The sequence below is a fragment of the Chelonia mydas genome, chromosome 1 (genome assembly GCF_015237465.2).
Source record: "Chelonia mydas isolate rCheMyd1 chromosome 1, rCheMyd1.pri.v2, whole genome shotgun sequence".
Lineage (NCBI taxonomy): Eukaryota > Metazoa > Chordata > Testudines > Cheloniidae > Chelonia > Chelonia mydas.
In genome coordinates, this window is record NC_057849.1 from 272,138,196 (window position 1) to 272,156,911 (window position 18,716).

Sequence of the window (18,716 nt, forward strand, 5' to 3'; positions counted from 1 at the left end):
ATATTGTATTATCATTTAGACTCAGATCCTCAAAGGGTTTTAGACACCTAACTCCCACTGAAATTTAATTACCTTTGAGGATCTGGGCCTTAGTGCCTGATTCTGCTCTGCTGAAATCAATGGAAATTTTACCATTGACTTAGTGGGCACAGGATCAATCCCATAGGCCTGATCCTGCAGAGACGTAAGTACATATTTCACTTTATGCACTTTACATGTTGCACTTTACTTTAATGGGACTAAACTGTGGGGTAGACGTCAATGGAGCCCTGGAAATTTACGCCAGCTGAGACTGTCACTGTGCCTCAAGTTAAATGTGTACATAAGGATGCACTCTTATTCTCAACTTCTGTTTGCTTACCTTGTTCTTAAAAGCCTCCCTCTTGGGTTGAAAGGTTGAACTTAGATATTTAATGCATGTTATATTTTAAAACATCAAATTTTGTCAATGGTTAGATGTTGTACATATGTAAACTCAGAAATACCATGCTATAAACACAAATTCTATGCATTAAAAAAGGAGATACTGCTTAGAATGATTGGTCAACAAACACTATAATCTATATTCTATTAATAACCAGCCATTTATGAGGAAATGTAAAATTGGTCCAATCACTGTAACCAGGATCTTCTATTTTTTAATGTATAAAACTTGTGTTTATAGCATGGTTATCCTCAATTTACCTATTTCAAAATGCTTAGATGTTGCATAACATTTAGCTGTTTACTGGTAAATATGGGTCCTGGTGAAACGTGCCAAGGGAATAATATAATCCTTATTTTAAATTGAAATTGTCCGCTCCAGGAACAATGAAGTGTTTTTTACTTTATGGTTTTTCCTTCTGAATCATATTTATTCTTCAGAATTATTTGCCAGTATGAATTATTCTGTTTGTAGCCCATTCTGGAACAGTTAAGCTTTCACTAGTTCAAACTGGTGTTTTTCTGACAAAGATACATATGTTCTCTTCTCCCTGCATGAATGAATGCAACTCTTAGATTATAATTTCAGGTGTGAATGCTTGCTTTCTGTGAATATTCTCAATTTTATGCTTAAACTCAGTTTCCCAGGGTATGCCTGCTAGTAAACAGTTTGATTTGAAGGTGGAAAGCAAGCCCAAAAGAAATTTCTTTAAAAATTCTAATGGAACTGAACTTGTCAGATCCATTAGTCATATTTATTTCTCTCCCCTTCAAATTGGACTATAGATCTTATTCTAGGCAAAATGAGATGGAAAAGACAGTATCCTACAAAATAACCTAGAGTAGCTTTGCTAGACACTGAAATGTCAGAAATTTAAAATTTGATACTTTTTGCCCTCGCAGAGCTGGAAGTGATTGCTGGGTCCCAGTGGGAAGCTGAGAATCCTTCTTCCTGATGGTTGAGTTCTCAGTTTTTTCCCCTGAAATGTTGTGAGTTAAAGGACATTTTTAGATAGCGAATACATGTCAATGGCCCATTTCTGAATCTTGTATGTGCTTGGCCTGAGGCAAAGGCTAACTTTTTTGGTCGTGGGGGGTGGGGAACCCTACATTTACAGGGAGAAGAAAGGAACATTTCTATGGTGTGTTGACTCCTCTGTTTGAAGCGGCTGAGGGCTCTTGGGATGTTCAGATAAGTCCAAGGGGAGATGAATTAGTTGGGAGAGAAAGAGGGTGAAAAGTCAAAGATACAATAAATGCAGCACATGGCTCAATTTATCAAATAGATCTCACCTCAGAAATGGCAATATATCTACATTATAACATATCTGTGTGGGGTTGTGGTTGGCCTCTACTGAGGATCTGAACAGGAGGGAGAGGAAGCAAAGAATTTTTCACACACATACAATGCAAATGCACTGTCAATGCAAACTTCTCCTAAAGGGCAAGGAAAGGAGCAAAGGCTGTAGCCTCTCAAAGGGTGCTGCAGGAGCCACATTTGCCCTCTTCTATCCCAAACTGAGACAACGTGGGTGAGGTGGACCAACTTCTGTTGGTGAGAGAGAGAAACATTTGAACCACACAACTACATTGTGTACAAACCAAACTGAGGCATTATGACTGCCTGAAGCACAACACACCACTCCCCTTAGTTCCTTCCAGGGTGGCATGTCCCCACACTGCCCCCCAACATTGCTATATGCCGAGCTCAAGCAAACGGAGATTTAGCTATGTAATAGCTATGCTGTCATGTTCCATGTACCGCAGCCTTTAAATCTCTAATTACAGAGACAGGCAGCCATTTTGTGCTGAATTTTTACAGCTGGCAATGAAAGAGGCACATGCTGTATGATCTTTCAAGTTCCCTAGTTTTTCCTTTTGTCTAAAATAATCCCTTTCAGAATGGGGGCCTGTGGCTGCCTCCTTATATGGAACCATAAAAATCATATGTATAAATATATTTTTGTTCTTGTACTGGAGCACATGGAGCTAAAACTAGGCACTCCTTTTTACTTTTGCATAAATCCAGAGAAAATATCAAAAAAACTAAATAGAGACGGTCACGGGTGAATCTGATCCCTAGCTAATTTCAGATGGGAAAGGGAATGCAGTGCACCTATACTCTGATCAAAATAAATAAAAAAGAACAATTAGAAAGTGAGTTCTGGTGTGGTAAATGAAGCATTCACTATTTTGGGCATACATTCCCTTATTTTGCTCATCAGCAGATGCTGATGTTACAAAATCATAACAAGCAATTGGGCACAGATGGTAATCTCTGTACAATACAAAGGCTCAGAAGGGAATAAGTACTTAATCGAGAGACCTCAATCACCCTTTGCAGTAAGTTGCCTGCTGTTGCTTTCAAATATACCTATTCTCATTTTCAAGTTGCTTAGAAAGTCCGTGTATCCTCAACGGAGATGACTTCTGTGCAGACCTGACCATAAATGAAAGCTGCCCTGACCAAGAACAGAGATATGGCAGGGGTGCAAATTCTTCCTGCCTTCCTCCATGGGTGAATTTGCCTTGTGATAAAGCCTCCCACAATAGTGTAGTGAATATAAGTTGCTCCCCTCTACCTGCTGGTGAGGTTCACCAAGCCAATAGGCTGCAAATGAAGAGTAAACTTGAAATTCCACTAATGCTGGACTTGCTGTGTCTTCACTGATATCTTATGTATATACCGTGTTAATAACTGCAGCATTACAAATATTTTGGTGAGTATATAAAATTGGTGGGCCCTTAATTTGGAGTCTGTTTGGATAGTTTGGTGAAACATCTTTCCTGAGGTTATAATACCATTAAACATTCTGAATGTTTTCTAAAGCAGTGAGCTCCATTTCATGGTCATTTTTTTAATCGTGAATCAAAAGCATTGGAGGTTCACGAGCAACGTTTCAGTTTCATCTAACTCTGTGAGGGTTGGGTTGTCGGTGAGCCAGTGACACTCCCTGACTTTCTTCTCAGCCCAGGTGCAGGTTAGAGCTGGGTTCTTTAACTTATACCAGTTTGGCATGGTCCCTTTAGGGACCCTAGGTATGTTGGGTATAACAGGAACATGATGTGTACTGGCAATGCTCCTGACATGTCCCTCTCCACGCTCTGCTTTAGTGAGGAAGATGTAGGAGCCATCTCCTCTGCTTTATGCCCGCTGGGGAGTTACAGGAACAGTGCAAATAATCTGTTCCTTTGTAACCCACACACCTCCTGGGTGTGGTGTTCTGTCCCATCTAGTGGCACCGAGACCACTTAGAGAGAGAAATTAATGAATCAGCTCTACAACCTTAGCTAAGAGACAGTTGGCTTTTAGCTCATTCTGTAGAGGCTCATGCACTAAGCTCCAGAGGCCCCAAGTTCTATCCTGCCCAACGATGACCGGGGTCTGTCGGTGTTACAAGTGAGGGCTCGTCCAGGATTTCAGCTGGGAGGTCTCTGAAGCTTGGGATGCGCTTCCTCATCTAGGGGAAGTTATGTAAGCCACACACCTTCTAAGTATGGTGTTCTGTCCCATCTATTGGCACCGAGACCATTTAGAGAGAGAGAGATTAATGAGTTTTCTCTACAGCCTTCGTTAACAACCAGTTGGCTTTTAGCTCATGCGGTACACCGACGAACGGGGTCTGTCGGCGTTACACCTATGTTCTGAGAAGCTTTCCAAAGACTGTTTGGATAGTCTGGTTAAACATCTAATCTGAGCTAGTAAATTGGGTGGGAAATATGCTGATACAGCATATGAGATTTCTGGTACATTCTACTTCTAGATTGGTGAGAAGTGCAGCAGGCTTATATTGCATTGTGGGTAGGTATGTTGGAATTTCTTACACTGGGTGAAATTGAAAAGTGCAGAGCAGTGTATGTCAACCTGTAAGTTTAACTGTTCAGAACCTCCAAAAAGATTTAATTTGCATTTGCTTTGTTGGATGAAGATTTTGGTCAGTTTTTCCTTTAGCCAAGCTAGTTCATCCATACTGCAGCTCTTTAAAATGCCTACTATTGCTAGCAAAAAAAAATGTATGTGAACAGACTGGCATGTATAAAAATACCTATTATGCAAAAAGGGCAGCAGGTGTATTGTTGGTGTGGCTGCCTCTTTCTGCCCTTTTGAGTTAGTCACAGTGAGAAATTGATGCAGTTCTGTATGATTGCTATGTATGTAAGCAGACTACTGAAATCAGAGTAAGCTAAGCTGTGGAATAGATGCTGTGGAATAGATTTGAATCCAGTATGAAAAGAAAACGAGAACTGTCTCCAGCATAATAGTTCTTAAGTATTTCCGCCAACGGTGGAACATAAGGGAGAAAGGAGACCATATGTTAACATTGCTTGATTCATATTTAAAACAGGAAGGGGAAGTTATATTCTATTCTGGAAAAACATTTTTTGTAAACCAGTTGGAGCTGGGTAGTGTTTGCATTAATTTATTAATCAAATTCTTGCATGCTTAACACTTCAAATACGGTGCCATGTTAATTTTCTCTTTTCACTATTTATTTTAATAAATCGTTAAAATACCCCAGGTTCTGAATTTATCCAGTTCCCCAGTTTTTCAAAAAAACTGCTCAGGACAACTATGTCACTACTGATAGTATTATTTTATACCCAATGCTTCCCAAAAATACTTAGAAGGGAATAAGAATGAAAAATTACTGCGGCATTTGTTGTGCTATGCACTATGTAGTTCTTTCGCCTTTTTTGCACTAACATGCTGGATATTAAGAAAGGGCACCACAATCCATTGAACAACAGTTCAGCTAGTATTGTAAAGAAACATTATAACTGAAATCTATTATTTCCGTAAGTTCACAGAAGTATTGAAAAGTTTCTTTGACAAGGTTTTCAGTTCAGTGGGATTAACATACGCTTAAGTGCTGAGTATCTGTAGCACTGACCATTTTAGGGGAAAGGTTGAAATATCGGACACTGGGTCTTAATGATTTTTTTTAAAAGTGATCTGTAACTTTACCAGCAAAATAAAGTTAAAATCTATCTCAGTAATAGTAGTCATCGAGCTGGGCAAATAACGGATTTTTTTTTGTATGCTGGCTTTTCCAAAACATTGAGAGAGAAAAAAATTGTTTTTGGGTCAACTAGAAACACCATTTATTTTATTTTATTTTGAGCTAATCAAAAGTCAGATTTTGATTCAGCCAAAAAGGAAACATTTTGTTTCAATTTTAGGCATCTTGAACACTTTGCTTTTGTTTAAAAAAGAAAAGGGGGCGGGAGGGAAATCAACGGTTAAGGGCTTTGGCACCATTTTTTAAAAAAAGAAGAGGAAGTGATCTCCCCTTCCCTCCCCCCAACTTGTGCCTTGTAGCCTAGTGGTTAGGGCACTCGCCTGGGATGTGGGAGACCAAAGTACTAAAGAGTGAGGATTTGAAGAGACTGGAACTTGTCTGTCCCCACTCCCAGGTGACTGTCCTATTCACCAGACTATAGAGTTGTTCTTGTTCACTGATCCAATGAATATTTATTTATACAAAGTCTAACAGTTTCAACAAGAGAGACTGAGAGAGACTCGCCCCAGAATAGCCAATAGCCTGAGGGCACCACCTCCTCTTTCTTGATTTTTGTGAAAGGCGCTTAAGTCCCCTTGTGAATCCAGCCCTCCCCACAACCCCAATCAAAAATTTTTGGTTTGGAAATTTAGGTGTGATCTCTTTCAACATTTCTTCGAAAACAATTTGCTGAAATTGACATGTATTGGCACAAAGTTCTGCCCAACAAAATCAGCATTTTTCATTGGGGCGGGGTGGGGGGGAAGTTTTGACCAAAATTTTTTGCCCAGCCCTAATTGTGGTCAATATTAAGGAGAGTGAGATGAAGCAAAGCTGTTTTAATGTGACAGCTGCAGCTGCTCGCTTATGCCCTTCTTTTGTGTCTGTGTTATTTATTTCCTCTTCTTGGGTGTAGGACTTTGTTTCATGCTCAAATAAATTGGTTAGTCTCTAAGGTGCCACAAGTACTCCTTTTCTTTTTGCGAATACAGACTAACACGGCTGTTACTCTGAAACCTTTCTTAGCGCTGTATCTCCCATCATGGCCTGCAGTCCTCATTGTTCAGTTGACTTTGCAGTTTGGGTCTGTCCTCCTGTGTGTTTGCTACCTCTCCAATTTTGATGTTCCAGGCACACTTGATTACAATTGAATTACCACCAAAAATTCCCAAATTTGAACTACAGGAAGCAGCAGTTAGAAGTGAAGAAAGGCACTTGGTTGCTTTTTATTTTATATTTTTTAATTGGGTCAGAAAATGATCCCTTTTAAACTTCAAAGTCCTATGCTGGGCTGCACCTAGCAGGGAGTGTCAGTGTTTGAAGACTGACAGACTCCAGAAAACTAACAGAACTAAGCACCATAATGCTTATGAGAATCTCATAAAAGATGTATTTTTTTCTACAGGATGAAGCTGAAGAGCACAGGGAAAGCTGGTCCGGGGTAAGGATACTAGTCTGGAATTTGAGATACCAATGTTCAATTCCTTTCTCCATCACAGACTTCATAGGTGACTTTTGGTAATTCTCTTGGTCTCTCTGTGCCTCACTTCCCCACCTGTAAAACAGAGAGAATTATGCTTTCTTGTCTTAGGGGTGTTACAAAGATACATACAATAACAACTGTGAGCACCTATTCTAGTAATGGGGGCCCTATAAATACCTACGGTAGAAATCAAAATACATTTAAAAACATTGTTGAGGATATAAGATTTAAGTCTGGGTTCTGCAGCTGTTTCATGCAAGCAACCCCCATTGAAGAGAATGTAGGATTTGGTGCCAAATTGGCCATTGGTTGCCAGATGTAAACACAGGAAAAGGGGGGTATAGAGTGAATTGAAGAAGCAATAACTAAGAGAACATAAAAGAACTAAGAATGACAGAGGAAGATATTTTTTAACACGTGAAAGAAGTGACTCTCATTTGCCAAAATTATATGGACAATGTGTGATAAATGCCAAGAGAAGACACTCAAAGCACTGACTAGAATGCCAAGAAATCTCTATGACTCTTTCCCTATTCTGCATGTGACTCTAAATCTTTCCAGATGACTAAAGTCAAATGCACAATTCAATGACTTCTTGACAATTCAAACCAAATCACTAATTAAGTTAGGTTGATGCCCCGTAATACCTGACACTTATTAGAAGTAATTAATATGGAGATAACAATGTACACAAGCACTAAAATACAGCAATATTTTTGTCCACTCTCTGTCATCTTTTTCAGAATAACTATATTTCATTTCTCCATCATTGAATTTATACTTTGAACTCCTCTAATACATACTGCTGCAGATGGCACTACTATTGATCAAAGGTTGTTCAAAACGGAAATGGAATCTGAAGGAAGAAGACTGCTTTAAGTGTAGACATGAAAGTGTGGACTAGAGTGATGTTCATACATATCAAGCCTCACATGTTGTGTACTGAACATCATGGATAGATGGGTGAATCATTTTGGAAGAATAAGAAACCTATCCAAACAAAACCCAAATCCTGAAATATATGAGACATAGTTAACTGAAATTTCGGGTACTTGTGGAACTCTCATATAAATCTGGACCTATTCTGTGTGCCTATCTGAACCAGATTCTGGCTACAGCATATGTCCTTTCCAGGTATCTTTTTCTACTATACTAAAATATTTCCACTTTATTAAAAACTAAAGAACCAGAGTTCTTTCATGTTTCCAAAATGCATGTGAATGTTGTATTAGTCTTTTGGCTGTATGGAAATTATGATTTATTTGACTTGAGGAAAGCCCACAAGTTAGAATAGTGTCTCTTGACCATCTCAGACACTATAGAGGGGAAATCACAATAACCAGGGTCAAATATCAAAATCAAGCAAATCTCAAAAATAATGAAGAGTTTGAAAGCTACATATTTAGCATTCATGTGTTTGCAGTGCAGGCATATATTAGAAAATGTGACCCTGTAAGACCACTCACTTAGAATGTGGTCTTGAGCTATAATAATAAGTGTGTGTGTAATTACTAAAGCCCTGTGAAATTCCCCCCACTACAGTTACCCATTCCAAAATATCCTGGTCAGCTCCTTAGGCTCCCCCATACTTTGAAATGTACCCAGTACTGCAGCCTCCAAATAACCCCCACTTCTCCATCCTAACTCAGTGACACAAAACCATGGATCTTTCCAACCCCTACTGCTTCTTTCTCCAGCCTCCACCCTAGTCCCCATCTCTATCCCCAGGGACCCCTCTCTAGGTGCCCCATCCTCCTCCTTCCCATTGAGCTCCCCCCCCCCCCCGTTAGCCCCAGAAACCCTTCCTTTACCCCCTTAAATATTCACCCACCCCCATTGAGCCCCAGCTTGCCCTTAGTCTCAGGGACCCCTCATCTATTTCCCCTTGTATCTGCAGATTCCCACGAGTTTTGTTCAGACCTGTCACCTATTTAGAAGGCTGAGAGCATTTGATCAGGGAATGGAACTACACCATGTGATTTGTGTATCCAATTTCAAAGCTGTAGTACGGATTATTAACATAAAATACCTCACATGCAGTCCATAAATGCTCAATTGGGCACTCACAATATGTGTTGAAAATGCTGTAAAACTGAATATATTCCCCCCAAAAGGACTGTACGTAAGCAAATCATGAAGTAAAAAAAATGGTTTCCCTAATTTGGTATTCAGTGTATGCTATTGGACTTCTTGTCGTCAAGGCTTCGGTTAGCCTCACAGTTGTGATATAATTGACTAGGAGGTACGTTTGGGTTTCCCCATTCTATAATGGCTGAAATACAAAGAGGTGGCTTTTCCATGAAGATTAGACATCAGTGTATATTCCCATGCTAGAAAGGGGTTTGGTCTACAGGAATGCCTGTATATCCATGCAAAGTTTTGTGGTGTTCCTGATCTAGTATTTTGCTTGGCACTACAGACCTGTTTGGGCCTTGACATTATGCAGGTATCTTTGGGATTTATGGAAGATGTCTCTAAATTCCCTACCTGGTTTTGAAAATCTCAACCATAGTGCCAGATTTTTCTATATTGGTGTAGTTTGACAGAAACTCCAATGAAATCAGATGACTTACACTGGCACAAAACTAATGAGAGCAGACTGAGCCAAAGAAGTTTTCTCTTTGATTTGGGAGGTTTGTGTTATTTTTAGATAATCCCCAGGGGATTAATGTTTGAAACATTCTCCCCATGTATTTGACCAAAATTATTTTATTATCAGTTCTGGATGGGAGGGTTCAGTGTGCTCAATACAGTATCCCTACTTCAGAATTTCTAAATCAGAAATAAAATGCCATCTTTGAAATATTCCCTTTTTTCTTAATCATTATCTAGAATAGGAACACATAGGAACTGATTAGAGGCCTTTCTAAGAGATAGGTTCCAGCCCAACTACAAGCTGAGGGATTTGGTACGGGAATTACTCGGTGAAATTCTATGCCCTGTGCTATGTAGAAAGTCCATTTCCATACTCATAATTGTCCCTTCTGGTCTTAAAGTCTATAAACATTACCCAATACTCAAGAGTTACTACTAGTTTGGTTATATTAGGCCAAATTCTGCTTTGATTTGTACCCGGGTTGCTGAGAGCAGGATTTGGATGACTGTATCTGGGTAGATCATGCAAGATGCGTAGTCTCCCCCAACTCCCATTGAATTGTGTAGAAATTGTGAGTGAGTGACACCTTGCAGGGTCAAAGAGAATGTGGGAAATGGCTAGAGTAACTGACACACTTGGTACCATTGTCTTTGCCCAAAATGTACCTACTCTTGCCGTAGAACTTTTAACACCTCCTCTCCTCATTAAGCCACTGTTTAACACTGAACCACTATGATGATGAATCTATTTATAATCTTTTCTGGCAAACACCTTGTTTTGTAACATTAATGATAGTTCACCTTTAACTCTGGCATCCAACATAACAAAAAGAGGCAAACGTCTACCATAGTCTGTTTTTTTTATTTTTTTATTTTTCTGCAGTATTAAACTTTTTGGGGGTAGATGTATGCTTGAGAACAGATACCAAAGTGCCAAATTATGAACTGACTTACACTCTGTGCCACCACACCAGCAATCCTGGAATATCAAAAATACTTTACCAAAATCTCTGGAGTTTTGATAACATTTCAATTTTCATTTAAGGAAGGATTTAAAAATCTGTATGCAGACCATCTGAATAAACTTAAAATTATTGCTAAACAGAAGCAACAGCCTTTGTCTGGGACTTTCCAAACCATTCTTTTTAAGGGGCGTTGTGTGGCTAAATCCCCTAGCTGACCTTGAAAATCTCAGTCTTTGAGTATTCAATCTGAGCCAAAACCCCTGAACTATTGACTTCCCAGTAGTTACTAAAATAGCAGGCAGCAACATAAATATGAAAATGGAAACATAACCCCTGAAGAGCACATTACCATTCAACACTGAAAATGCAACAGGAGTTGAAGGATATTCTATTTTATTTCTTGTACAAACTCACCTTGGAAATGTAGCTTTTCATAATTAAAATAAAGAAAATTGGACCCTCTTTCCAAAGTAAGTTTCCGTGAACATTACTTGTAAATGAAACCTTGTTTGTTGAAGCATAAATTATATTTTTTTATTTCGTTTTGTAAGTGCTGAGAATTTTATTTAATGTATAGTTTTATTGTCTAGTCTCTTTCTTTTTTAAGTTTATACCATGATTGTGATCCACAAATGCAGTGAATGTAGAGAGTCCACTTTGAGGCGGGAGTGTCCTCTGGGTAGGTAGAAAGTTATTACCTATCAGTGAATACTGGCATAAGAGTAGCACAGCATGAGATCACTCAGATTGTTCCCGGTTTGCAGCAGCAGGTAGACAGGGCTGGCCTTAAGGGTGACTGACGTGGGCAAGTGCCCATGGCGCCATGGTCAGAGAGGAGCGTGCTGTGGTCGAGATTCTGCAGAAGGGCCCTGCCCACTCAGGAAGTGAGGGGAGGGCATAAAGGGGGTTGTGGGGCAGGAGCCAGGTGCTCACACATGTCCCTTCTCTGTCCACCCAGCAGCATGACACCTGCAGAGCTGGCACTGCTCCACCTGTTGCTGCTCTGCCTGCTGAGCACCCACCTGCTGCACAGGGAGCAGTATTAAAGGGCACCAAAGAAAGTTCGCCCAGTGCACCATTTTCCCTAAAGCTGGCCCTACACGTAGATGTCCAACACTTCTGCTTGCAGAAACACTGAAGAATGCAGGAGATTAGATGTCTGTCTAGGGCGACACAGAAGCATGTTAGTTAGCTCACACTGTGATGTGGGAAGAGAAATATTCATCAAATATGTTCACCTTTATTGTCAGGCTTTTGGACTCTCTCTCTTCTACTCCTCCATTGCTCCCCTTATGATAGGAAGGTCTTGATATTTTCATATTACAGGGGGTGGTTGTCTCATTGACCAATGGTTACCAAGTAACCTTCAATGATAATCTGTTTGTTCGCCCCTCAATAGGCACATTGTAATGTATTTATATTATAATAGCATCTAAAAATCCAACTGACATCAAGGCTAGGGCATTATGTTAGGCATTAGAGTTACACACACTGAGAGAGAGTCCCTGCTTCTAAGAGAGAAATAGGCAAGACAGAAAAGATATATCATTCTCATTTTACAGATGGGGAATGAATAGACTGAGTAAAGTTATTTGCCCAAGGTCACACTTGGAGAATATGGCAGAGCTGCGAATTGAACACCAATCTCGAGCGTCTCAGGGCTTGTCTACATTGGAAAGTTTCCACAGCTATTGTACTATAAACTGTTATTGTGCTACCAGTGTAACTCCTGATGCAACCATTCTTATCCTGGAATTAGTGTGTCTTTTTTTTTCCCTTAAGTTTGCTAAAATTTCTTCCAGAATGACATAAGCACTTTTATAATGGCAAAGGAGTTCCCAAACAAAGGGTTACACCAGTATAACTATAGCAGTTTAAATTCACACCTTAGCTTACACCAGTATCACTTTCCCACATATACAAGCCTTCCACCAAGTAACTTAATGACAAAACCTACCTTCCTGAAATTGAGAGCAATTTCACATCATTGTGGTTTATAGATGGAGCTGGCCAGAAGTTGTCCAACATAATGTGTTTCCATTGAAGAATGCTGATTCATCAAAATCCAAACTTTTTGTGGTGACTGTTTGTTATTTTGATGAAGTTGTGACGGAACCCTGATTGCGAGGCAGGATTTCCATCTGAACCCTGCCTGGTTTCCTGGCAGTTTGCCTGCCTGGATCGTCAGCAGCATGCCTGGAGGGCTTCTAGAGGGCTGGATCTACAGCTCTGGGGCAGCTCACCAGATGGACTGCCCCTCAGACAGGGCTTCTTTCCTTTTCACAAAGTATTTTCAAATTTTTGGGTTGTGAAGGAAATCAAATGTTGAAATCCTCCATGAAACAGAATTACCTATCTCAGCACAGCTCTCGTTCTAGATGTGCGGTGAAGGAAGGCCAGATCCCTAAGTTTTTAGTGTACTACAAAATAACTTTTGTTTGTATAAGACTAAAAAAAAAGGAGTACTTGTGGCACCTTAGAGACTAACCAATTTATTTGAGCATAAGCTTTCGTGAGCTACAGCTCACTTCATTGGATGCATGCTATGGAAAGTGTAGAAGATCTTTTATACACACAAAGCATGAAAAAATACCTCCCCCCCCACCCCACTCTCCTGCTGGTAATAGCTTATCTAAAGTGATCACTCTCCTTACAATGTGTATGATAATCAAGTTGGGCCATTTCCAGCACAAATCCAGGTTTTTTCACCCCCCCCCCCCCCCCACACACACACACACAAACCCACTCTCCTGCTGGTAATAGCTTATCTAAAGTGACCACTCTCCTTACAATGTGTATGATAATCAAGGTGGGCCATTTCCTGCACAAATCCAGGGTTTAACAAGAACGTCTGAGGAGTGGGGGGGGGGGGGTAGGAAAAAACAAGGGGAAATAGGTTACCTTGTATAATGACTTAGCCACTTCCAGTCTGGCCCCACAATATGCCAACATTTTTATGGCTGACTTAGAACAACGCTTCCTCAGCTCTCGTCCCCTAATGCCCCTACTCTACTTGCGCTATATTGATGACATCTTCATCATCTGGACCCATGGAAAAGAGGCCCTTGAGGAATTCCACCATGATTTCAACAATTTCCATCCCACTATCAACCTCAGCCTGGTCCAGTCCACACAAGAGATCCACTTCCTGGACACTACAGTGCTAATAAACGATGGTCATATAAACACCACCCTATACCAGAAACCTACTGACCGCTATTCCTACCTACATGCCTCCAGCTTTCACCCTGACCACACCACACGATCCATTGTCTACAGCCAAGCTCTGCGATACAACCGCATTTGCTCCAACCCCTCAGACAGAGACAAACACCTACAAGATCTCTATCAAGCATTCTTACAACTACAATACTCACCTGCGGAAGTGAAGAAACAGATTGATAGAGCCAGAAGAGTTCCCAGAAGTCACCTACTACAGGAAGTCACCTACTACAGGCCTAACAAAGAAAATAACAGAACGCCACTAGCCGTCACCTTCAGCCCCCAACAAAAACCCCTCCAATGCATTATTAAGGATCTACAACCTATCCTGAAGGATGACCCCACACTCTCACAAATCTTGGGAGACAGGCCAGTCCTTGCCTACAGACAGCCCCCCAACCTGAAGCAAATACTCACCAGCAACCACATACCACACAACAGAACCACTAACCCAGGAACCTATCCTTGCAACAAAGCCCATTGCCAACTGTTCCCGCATATCTATTCAGGGGACACCATCACAGGGCCTAATAACATCAGCCACACTATCAGAGGCTCGTTCACCTGCACATCCACCGATGTGATATATGCCATCATGTGCCAGCAATGCCCCTCTGCCATGTACATTGGTCAAACTGGACAGTCTCTATGTAAAAGAATAAATGGACACAAATCAGATGTCAAGAATTATAACATTCATAAACCAGTCGGAGAACACTTCAATCTCTCTGGTCACGTGACTACAGACATGAAAGTTGCGATATTACAACAAAAAAACTTCAAATCCAGACTCCAGCGAGAAACTGTTGAATTGGAATTCATTTGCAAATTGGATACAATTAACTTAGGCTTGAATAGAGACTGGGAGTGGCTAAGTCATTATGCAAGGTAACCCATTTCCCCTTGTTTTTTCCTAACCCTCCCCCCCAAGACGTTCTTGTTAAACCCTGGATTTGTGCTGGAAATGGCCCACCTTGATTATCATACACATTGTAAGGAGAGTGGTCACTTTAGATAAGCTATTACCAGCAGGAGAGTGGGTTTGTGTGGGTGGGGGGGCGGGGGGCTGAGAGAACCTGGATTTGTGCTGGAAATGGCCCAACTTGATTATCATACACATTGTAAGGAGAGTGATCACTTTAGATAAGCTATTACCAGCCGGAGAGTGGGGTGGGGGGAGATATTTTTTCATGCTTTGTGTGTATAAAAGATCTTCTACACTTTCCACAGTATGCATCCGATGAAGTGAGCTGTAGCTCACGAAAGCTTATGCTCAAATAAATTGGTTAGTCTCGAAGGTGCCACAAGTACTCCTTTTCTTTTTGCGAATACAGACTAACACGGCTGTTACTCTGAAACCTTGTATAAGACTGCGTCTTTCGTGCTAGAGTCCTCTGAAATGCTCAGAAATGTGTTTTAGAAATGGGTGACCAGAGGATAATTCCATTTCACAGCAACTTCTAAAGTTTCAAAATTTGTTTTCATTCTTCATTGGAATGAAAACAAAGCCTTTTGAATGTTTTTTTTGTGTGTGAAAAACAGAGTTGTGTGGCACATGTGAATAGCCTGATGGTTAGGTTAGGGTACTGGCCTGGTATTTTGGAGGCTCGGGTGTAAATCCGTGTTCTGCCTCATTCAGAGTACTTTATCCCAGATCACTTCAATTCAGACAGAGGAGGAACTTGAACTTAGATCTGCCAGGTCCCCATTTACATAGAGTGTCTCTCTCTCTCACTTTCATACATACATATACACACACGGTATATACCCCAGATACAAAACCGTTCTTCTCAAAAAATTTTTGAGAACTGCTAGGTTTTTGCGAAACATTTTCGCTTTGAAACAGCAAATTTCTCCAAAATTAAATGTTGGCAAAAATGTTCTAACAAGCTCTAATTAGAACTATGTGGGAATAAACTATCTGCTATCACTGCTTTCCTGCAGGTAAACAACTTTTTGTGTTTCTTAGGTGACATGATTTTGACATTGAAATATCAATTCCACAGTGGAAAAGATAACAACAGTTGGCGGAAAACTAGTATGAGAAGTTGCCAAAAATCTGCCTTAATCAAGGGCAGGCAGGTGCTTCCTGTGTTTGGAAGTATTGTAGTTCTAAGAGCGCTATACTTACCTACATTCCTCCAGCTTTCATCCAGACCACATCACACGCTCCATTGTCTACAGCCAAGCTCTAAGATACAACTGCATTTGCTCCAATCCCTCAGACAGAGACAAACACCGACAGGATCTCTATAATCATTCTTAAAATTACAATACCCACCCGGTGAAGTGAAGAAACAGATTGACAGATCCCGAAGGGTATCCAGAAGTAGCCTACTACAGGACAGGCCCAACAAAGAAAGTAACAGAACGCCACTAGCCGTCACTTACAGCCCCCAACTAAAATCTCTCCAGTGCATCATCAAGGATCTACAACCGATCCTGAAAGATGATCCTTCACTCTCACAGACCTTGGGAGACAGGCCAGTCCTCAATTACAGACAGCCCCCCAACCTGAAGCAAATACTCACGAGCAACTACACACCACACAACAAAACCACTAACCCAGGAACCAATCCCTGCAACTGACCCCGTTGCCAACTCTGTCCACATATCTATTCAAGGGACACCATCATAGGACCTAACCACATCAGCCACACCACCAGGAGGTAGTTCACCTGCACATCTACCAATGTGATATATGCCATCATGTGTCAGCAATGCCCCTCTGCCATGTACATTGGCCAAACTGGACAGTCTCTGTGCAAAAGAATAAATGGACACAAATCAGACATCAAGAATTATAACATTCTAAAACCAGTAGGAGAACACTTCAATCTCCCCGGACACTCAATAACAGACTTAAAAGTGGCAATTCTTCAACAAAAAAACTTCAAAACCAGACTCCAATGAGAAACTGCAAAACTGGAATTAATTTGCAAACTGGACACCATCAAATTAGGCCTGAATAAAGACTGGGAGTAGATGGGTCACTCCAAAAACTAATTTCCCCATGCTGATACTCCCACCTTCTTGTCAACTGTTTGAAATGGGCCACCTTGATTTCAGTTGCCTTATTAGCCCTACAAAAGTGATTTTTTCCTTCCTTGGTGTTCACCCCTTCTTGTCAACTGTTGAGAATAGCCCACTTCCACCTTAGCCCACTTCCACCTTAATTGAATTGGCTCAATAGCACTTACCCCACACTTGGTAAGGCAACTCACATCTTTTCATGTGCTGTATATTTATACCTGCCTCTGTATTTTCCACTCCATGCATCTGATGAAGTGGGTTTTAGCCCATGAAAGCTTATGCCCAAATACATTTGTTAGTCTCTAAGGTGCTGCAAGGACTCCTTGTTGTTTTTGATAATTACAATGGTGTCACCCTCTGTGGTGTGGCACAGGGGATTCACTCATCTCCACCCCTGGCTTCCAGGTCCTCTGACTGGTAGAAATTTTGATAATACATCACCAGAAATGGGTTGAGTTGGATATCATTCAAAACCCTTTTCTCCCATGAACACAATGGTACCAAATATGAAAATCCAAGCACAATTATGTAGATTTATGTTTGAGAAAATGTTTAAAAATCTTCTTTTAAATTATACTTTTTAACATGGGGATGCATTGCTTACATTAAAGAAAGAAAAATAACCTTGATGAATAAATATTTTCAGTCCTATGTGTCAGAGTTTATCATCAGTATCATCTCTGGCTAAAACAACACTGCTAGACACATTGTTACACTGATCCTCGTGCACGCTGTACTTGCATATCTCTACAATTCAGACTGTTGGTCAAACATTTGCAGAGTAGTGAGCATCTGGTCTTTTCACACTAGCATTTGATTAGTTGAAGGATAGATGAGGGAGCGCATAGTATTTCACATATAACTGGTGTGATCAGTCCATCCTCCAAGACCCATCCATGCCTGTTAGGGGAGGGTCGTTTTGGATTCATAGATTCATACATATTAAGGTCAGACGGGATGATTATGATCATCTAGTCTGACCTCCTGCACAATGCAGGCCACAGAATCTCACCCACCCACTCCTGCGATAAACCTCTCACCTACGTCTGAGCTATTGAAGTCCTCAAATCATGGTTTAAAGACTTCAAGGAGCAGAGAATCCTCCAGCAAGTGACCCATGCCCCATGCTACAGAGGAAGGCGAAAAACCCCCAGGGTCTCTTCCAATCCGTCCTGGAGGAAAATTCCTTCCTGACCCCAAATATGGCGATCAGCTGAACCCTGAGCATATGGGTAAGATCCACCAGCCAGATACCCAGGAAAGAATTCTTTGTAGTAACTCAATTTCCACCCCATCTAACATCCCACCATAGGCCACTGGGCCTATTTACCATGAATATTTAAAGATCAATTAATTGCCAAAATCATGTTATCCCATCATACCATCTCCTCCATAAACTTATCGAGTTCAATCTTAAAGCCAGATAGGTCTTTTGCCCCCACTGCTTCCCTTGGAAGGCTATTCCAAAACTTCACTCCTCTAATGGTTAGAAACCTTGTCTAATTTCAAGTCTAAACTTCTCGATGACCAATTTATATCCATTTCTCAGAGCTATTCCAGTGTATGATAATTTGCCATCTTGATAGCAGGTAGAAAGGCACTCCTTATTGGTGGAAATATTTCTGAGTGAACTGAGTGATCAGTGGGGCTAGCAGCAGGTCTGATTGGCAGGATGCATACACAGGCCATTTATTCTGGCACTTCATGTAGTGCCAAGTTAAAGGCTGACCATGGTGGAATGCACCTTTCCGCTGAAATAGTGTGTCTGGGTGCTTGGAGGATGTGTCTTCTAGCTCTTTAGCTGAAGCTGTACGCCATCATTTTAGCCTCTGGAGTGCATCCCACTTTTGCACAATAACAAAGTGAGGTCAAGGCTACTGATTGTAGAAAGCTCTACTATAGTCAATGTAACTGCTGCTTCATTGGAAACTGGACTTCCTGGCTTCAGAATTTGTGGTCCTTGGCAGGAAAGTAAATGAGTCAGGATGTTGCTTC